The sequence below is a fragment of the Bison bison genome, unplaced genomic scaffold (genome assembly GCF_000754665.1).
Source record: "Bison bison bison isolate TAMUID 2011002044 unplaced genomic scaffold, Bison_UMD1.0 scf7180017864309, whole genome shotgun sequence".
Classification (NCBI taxonomy): domain Eukaryota; kingdom Metazoa; phylum Chordata; class Mammalia; order Artiodactyla; family Bovidae; genus Bison; species Bison bison.
The window spans coordinates 9,193,350-9,200,045 of record NW_011494881.1 but is presented as its reverse complement, the minus strand read 5'-3'; the positions used below and the strand labels follow the sequence as shown (position 1 = coordinate 9,200,045).

At 45.3% G+C, this 6,696-nt stretch overlaps 1 long non-coding RNA gene across 1 annotated transcript; it reads right to left on the bottom strand.

The window, feature by feature from the left end:
* Positions 1 to 1,283: 1,283 nt before the first annotated feature.
* On the bottom strand, positions 1,284 to 4,568 carry LOC104997534. Its single transcript, XR_826338.1, has 3 exons — positions 4,253 to 4,568; positions 3,829 to 3,871; positions 1,284 to 2,431 (listed from the first exon to the last, which is right to left on the bottom strand). It is a non-coding gene; the product is annotated as an uncharacterized LOC104997534 (long non-coding RNA).
* Positions 4,569 to 6,696: the final 2,128 nt, after the last annotated feature.

Genomic DNA, 6,696 nt, shown 5'->3' with positions numbered 1-6,696 from the left:
CCACCCTGCTCCTTTCATACCAGTGGCCATAAGCACTATTTGAACAGAGAAGGGAAAACTGACTCCTGACACACCAGACTCCAGGTCTCATGAGCATTGCAAGTACCTCAGTTCAGTAGACTTATTGATGACTGTAGCTTCCCACCTCCATCAAAGAGGGTGTTCACAGGCCTTTTCATTGTTCCTGTTTTATCACTCCATAGATCTAAACCTTAGGTCTTAGAAAGCCCTAGTTGTGCAGTTGATGATGATGATTGCGATGGTGGTTCAGCATTTTGTGGCCATCACAGTTCTCTCTCCAGCGTGGCGCTAACGCACTATAACATGCATCTTTATTGTCAGCACTCTGATGAGTGGGGGTGACTTCAGAGGGTTGACCCGCCTGCTCTTTCTCTCTGTTGGAAGGAGCAGACACAGTAAAGTAGAGCTGTAAGAACACAGACTTGGTTGTGTTTACTTTGGGGGGCTCCAGGAAATGCTGCAACAAAAGGCCCCACTGGCCAAATAAGCAAGCTTGCCCTCCAGAGATAAGGGGGATCAAAGGGAATCTTCCGAGGCCTCCTGCCCTGGGCCAGCCCCTCCGGCTCCTCCCTCCTTCTCTGCTGGACGCACCCTCTCTGGTCCATTGTCCACTTTTGTCTGCCTTTCCTGCCTGAAAAAAGAGGAAGTGATACTCTGCCCTCCCCGGGGACCTTTCCCCTTGGCCTTCCTAAAAGGGCTTTGACCCAAAGGAGACAACATGTGGAAATAAACTGAAACCTACTCAGAAACGAAACTGGAACCCCACTCTTGCCTCCCACCAGGGGGAGGGTGCCTAAGGTCATTTCATCCATGCCCCTGCCTCCATACATGGCTATGTCTTCTGAGCACAGAAAGTCTGTTCTACAGACCCTATCCACCAATGACACCGAAGTCAGCAGGGGTCTTTGCCACTTTTCCAAACCCCCTCACTGCAGTTCCCTTCTCTACCTAGCCCCAGCTATCATTCTAAAAGCTGGATTTGACCCTACCTGAAATCTTTCAATGACCTCCTCCCAGTCTAATAATACAGCCCCAAATCTTGAGCCCCAATCATCATACTTACGTCCCTCAAGACCTTTTATATCCCATCAACCTTTGCCTCTCCGGCCTCCTTTCCTCTGCTTGCCTTTTGGCTGTTGGTTTTGCCTCAAATGCCTCTCCAACCACTCGTCTCCACTAAGTGAACACACTAGGAAGGCTATTTGACTCCGGGGAGAGAGCATTGGGAAATCACAAAGCACAAAGTTCAAGACAGCTCATGTTAAAGTGGGCTTTAATGTTAGAAATGTAAACTGATGACAATAGGGAGCTATTGAAAGTTATTCAGCAGAGTAAAAGTCTGTTTAACGTAGTGGAGGAGGGCTCCTCTAGGAACAGACTGGATTCACCTCTCCTTACTCCCCTCAGCTTTGGGAAGTCAGTCTTCAGAACAGAGGAACAAGGAGAAGGAGCGGGAGGGAGAGGAGAAGGAGAAAAATTATCTGTATCTCTGAACCAAGGAAGATCAGAAGAGTGAGCAGGGCAGGGACATTCTTCTACCTCATCACCTTCTTAACGAAAAAGGGAAATTTAATAGAAATAGCAAAAGGTAAGTTTCTTCAGGTAACATGGACCTCCCCTTGGGAGGGGAGAGAGCAAACTCATATACAGCTGGCCCAGAAGTGGGCAAATGATTCCTTCAGAACACAAGGAGTTTGCAGAAATCAACAGAGAGGCTGAGTCTTCTTGGGGTTTCTCCCTGCATAAAGCTCTTCCTTCCCTGCCCCAGGAGCACCAAGGGGAAGGGAAGGTTCATGCAGTCATCCGGGTTCATCCCATTCCTCAGCCAAGAGAGAGGGAGCTGGAGGACTCTCTGCCTCACCCATTTATTATCACAGCCCCTCTGCCCCAGTTTCCAAAGGCTAGGCCCCATGCCGGGCACTGGGGGCACTCATGACACAGACACACCCTCCAGGAAAGAGGTTCATACTCAGGCATTTAAGGTACTATGTCAACACGAAGTGCTGTAATTGGGGTCCTATTTTCTGAAACCAAAGGTGAGACATGTAGCCCAATTTGTTCAGTACACTCAAGACAGCCACAGGACAGAAAGTTCAAATCAAACCTGGGCTACATTCTGAAGTTCTAACATATGTATACGGAGAGTGAGAAGGCTCAACACATATAACGGGATACTTCCTTATTGCCCTCCATGAAGAGGGCGATATTTTATTCCTACTGTCATCTTTGTTATTATTATTATTCTTTGGCAGACGAGGCCTTTTCCCCTAGAGTCCTTCCTCCGTCACATTCCTGGGGACAGAAAGGAAAATCCTGTTTATTTCCAATCAAGGGAGTTGATTCTAGGGTCGGCCAGAACCAGAGAAACAGGAACTGATTCCTTAAATCTTCCAACTCCATGCATCAGCAGCTGAAAGAAAGACAGGGGCCAGTTAACAAAGTTTTATTCACATTCCTCCCTATCCTTAACTGAATTTCTGTTCGGCCTGGCCTCATTTTTTTCAGGCCCAGCCTCTGAGCAGGTTAAGATGGCTGCTGTAATTAATCACACCCCAGCCCCTAGTTCAGACTCACCACATTCAGATTTCAATTAAAAAAAAAAGAAGGCAGAATGTCTGCATACAAAATGCTCTTTGTTGCTGAAGCAGACTCATTTCAGTCTAAAAGGGGTTGGGGAAGTATAGGAGAGAGGGGAGTTTTCCAGGGCCCTCTTGGCAGTTTGTGCACACTAGTGAGGCGACTTGAGGATGATCTATACTTCAGAACACCTCTCTGCTTTCCCGTTCTGAACAATTCATTTGTTTCATGTATATTAAATGTCATCATAATGCCTGGCATGAGTATTCATTGCACAGATATTAGTTTATTATTATTTACTAGTATCCTAATTATAATTACTATTATTTAATTCTCAGCACCTCCGATTTCCCTTCTCTTTAGATCTTAAAAGGTTCTGTTGTTGTCTCTCTACTGAAGTGCAAATATCCACCAGGAGCAGAGAAGGGAGCAGGTTTGGGGAAGGGGTGTGGGAAGGAGCTTCTGCTTTTCTTCTGTGATTTCTGCGACCTGCACTTACTACTTTTGTAATTAAAGACAAGATAGGAGGAGACCACCAGGGAAAAAAATAAGAATTTACAAATGAGACTGCTATCTGCTGATGTCTTAGCATTATTTTCACAAATCCTGAAGACAGCAGTGAAAAACAAATCATATTCCCCAATTTGCCTGGAACTTGCCAGACACTCCAGGTCCTTAGCTGAGCGCAAAAGAGAGTCATCCCTGATGTGGTGACAGGGGTTCAGATTCGGAAAGGGAAAGGAATCCTTGACCAGACGACACTCTTCAACTTTATACTGGCCAGTGGGGAAGAAGGGAGCAGGGTCTAAGGCCCAGTGACCCTTCCAGAATCCCAGCTTGGCTTGACGAGTTTCTGCCACTTAGAGGAAAAACCTCTCCCAACTTCAATTAATATATATAGAATTCACCAGAGAAAGACAAATATCATGCGATATTGCTTATATAGGGAATCTTTAGAAAGGATAAAAATGAACTTATTTACAAAACTGAAACAAAGTTACAGATATAGAAAATAAACTTACCGTCACTGGGAGGTAAGGAAGGGGGAGGGAAAAACTGGAAGATTGGGATGGATACATTCACACTACTATATATAAAATTATAACTAATAAGGACCTACTGTATAACACAGGCAATTCTACTCAGCATTCTGTAATGGCCTATATGGGAAAATAATCTTAAAAAGAGTGAACATATGTATTTGCATATGAGATTCACTTTGCTGTATACCTGAAACTGGGCTTCCCTGGCCGCTCAGTGGTAAAGAATCCACCTGTGAATGCAGAAGATGCAGTTTTGATCCCTGGGCCGGGAAGATCCCCTGCAGGAGGAAATGGCAACCCATTCCAATATTCTTGCCTAGGAAATCCCATGGATAGAGGAGCCTGGCAGGTTACAGTCCATAGGGTAGCAAGAGTTGGGACACGTCTAAGCGACTAAACAACAAACACCACCTGAAGGTAACGTGACACTGTAAATCAATTACACCTCAGTAAAAAAATTTTTTTAAATTATGAGATGTCAGGCATGTCACTTTAAAAAAAAGTATATGAACTCAGAAAATTAAGATTCTGATTCAGTAGGTGGTGCCCTAGCATCTCTTATGTTTCTCAGGTACTTCAAGCAGTGAGGACTTGTAATCATCCAAACTCACTGTGGCTTCAGACGTCATCTGCTCCAGCTACTGCTGTGGAAACCACGGCTGGGAGAGTGAAAGGAAACAGCCCAAGGTCACCCAGCCAATGAGCAGCAGACCCCAGGCCAGCGCTGTGATCTGCTGAACAAAATAACACAGAATTCCTCCTAAGTCCCAGTAAGAACAGGATAAAGAGACGGGAGGAGCGCCAGGAAGATGCCATTTCACATCTAATCACTTCTTGTCACGTTGTAACCATTTTCCTCATATGGAGCCCCACGCTGATGGATCAGAAATAACATTTTCAAAGTTATATCTGCAAGGAAATGGCTATTAATGTTCTTCCTCTCCTTTTAGAGTGCTGAGGAATACATATTAATTTTCTCTCTACTTATATTGCCTATTTGCAAATTGTATTCACTACCCAGTGCTCCAATTTGTCCTACCCATGAAGAGATTAGGATGAATAAATGTGTTCCTGGAAAGAAAAGAAAAGAAAGAATTTGTCACTGAGATTTATTTTTATAATTATTTACAGGGATTATTTTAGAATATATGGGGGCAATAATAATAATGTACATGCAAGGGTTCTGGCATAATTTACCAATACTAATTCTGCGTCTCTTCTCACTTCTTTGAAAGGAACCCCAGCTCTCTCTGCAGCTCTGAGCCAGGGGCCAGAGAGGTGGCAGCTACACCTGACCTCACCAGTGCTGAGGGTCAGATGAAGGGCTGGTCATGCCTTAGAGTGGCCAATGCCCTGGCCTAGGAGTCCTGGGTTCAAGACCTAGCTCTGTACCAGCCAGCTGGGAGCCCATGCAGAATCTTTCACTCCTAATAGCCTCAGTTTCCTTAAATGTAAACTAACAAATCTAAGAAACTATTTATTAGTAAAATAAAAATACAAGTTAAGTAGGACTTCCTTGGTGGCTCAGTGGGTAAAGAATTCGCCTGCAATGCAGGAGACCTGGGTTTAATCCCTGGGTTGGGAAGATCCCCTAGAAAAGGGAACGGCTCTCCTCTCCTGTATTCTGGCCTGAAGAATTCCATGGACTGTATAGTCCATAGGGTCACAAAGAGTCAGACACAATTGAGCAACCTGCGCACATCACACACATAAGTAGGTACAGCTCCCCAAAATAAGGAGAGAGAATGTCAACAAATTTCCTGAGCACCTACTACATGACAGGCACCAGGAGCAGAACAAGGACCAAGACAAAGGCAGTCCTTACTCCCACGAGGTTTACATGAAAGACACAGGCAACAAGCAGATAAATAATGTAATTTCACGTATGTGAAATACATAATTTCAGGTAGCACTGACATCTGCTATAAAGACAAAAGTAGACAATGCAATAAAGAGTGGGGGCGGGGTGCTAATTTGGGGGGACACAAACTGCACAGCTTCAGATGGCTGTGGGGTGTTCTGGGGAGGCTTCTCTAAGGGGATCAACATTGGAGCCGAAGCCTGAATAGTAAGATGGGGCCAGCAATGAGAAGACTTGGTAGAAGGGTTTTCCAGGCAGAGGGAATAGCAAATGCAGAAGCTCTGCATGTTCTCCCAGTGCCGTGTTGTCGTGTTCTCACTTTGCTGTGCTTTCGTGGTGAACCTGGACTCAGGTGCTTCCAAGGGTAGAGTGTCACCCCAACCAGAAAGATGAGTACCCAAGACAGCCGCTGCAGGCTCTGGATGGCTCCTCAGCTTCAGAGCACAGGGGGGCTGAGGCTTCAGGATGCTGCAGCCAGAAGCAGAGACAGGCACAGGCACACAGAGCCCTACAGCCCTGTGGAGCACCTGCGGTCTTCCTGGAGAAGAGAACGCAGAAGGATCACTGACCCTGACAGATGACTACACCAGCACAGACTCTCACAGACACACAAAAGCACACACACACACACACACACACAGACGTAAGTGCACTCACAAGAGACACACGCCAATGCTGCATTCATGGATTCCAGCTCGTGGCTGCGATCTGAGCCCTGAACCCCAATCTGAGACACACCTTGGTTGCCCATCTACTGCAAACTTGCAGGCAAAGAATACACTGTAGATTTTTGGTACTTATTTGTTTTAGTGTTTTTTTGTTTTTGTTTTTGTTTTTTTCTTTTTGGCCATACTGCATGGCATGCGGGATCTTGGTTCCGCAACCAGGGATCGAATCAGTGCCCCCTGCAGTAGAAGCATGGAGTCCTAACCACTGGACCACCAGGGAATTCCCAAATTATTGGTACTTGAACTCGGAGGGTTTATAGCTTATCCTGAGGTAATGGAAATTCATTCATTCAATTCATTTATTCAAAAATATTTATTGAGTGCTGGCTGTATGCTTGACACTAATGTCGGGACAAGGCAGTACAGAAGATAAAGTTTCTACTCTTGCAGAGCTTACTTTCAGTAGTAGTAGCAGTAGTGTTAGTCACTCAGTTGTGTCCAACTCTTTGCGATCTCATAGACTGTA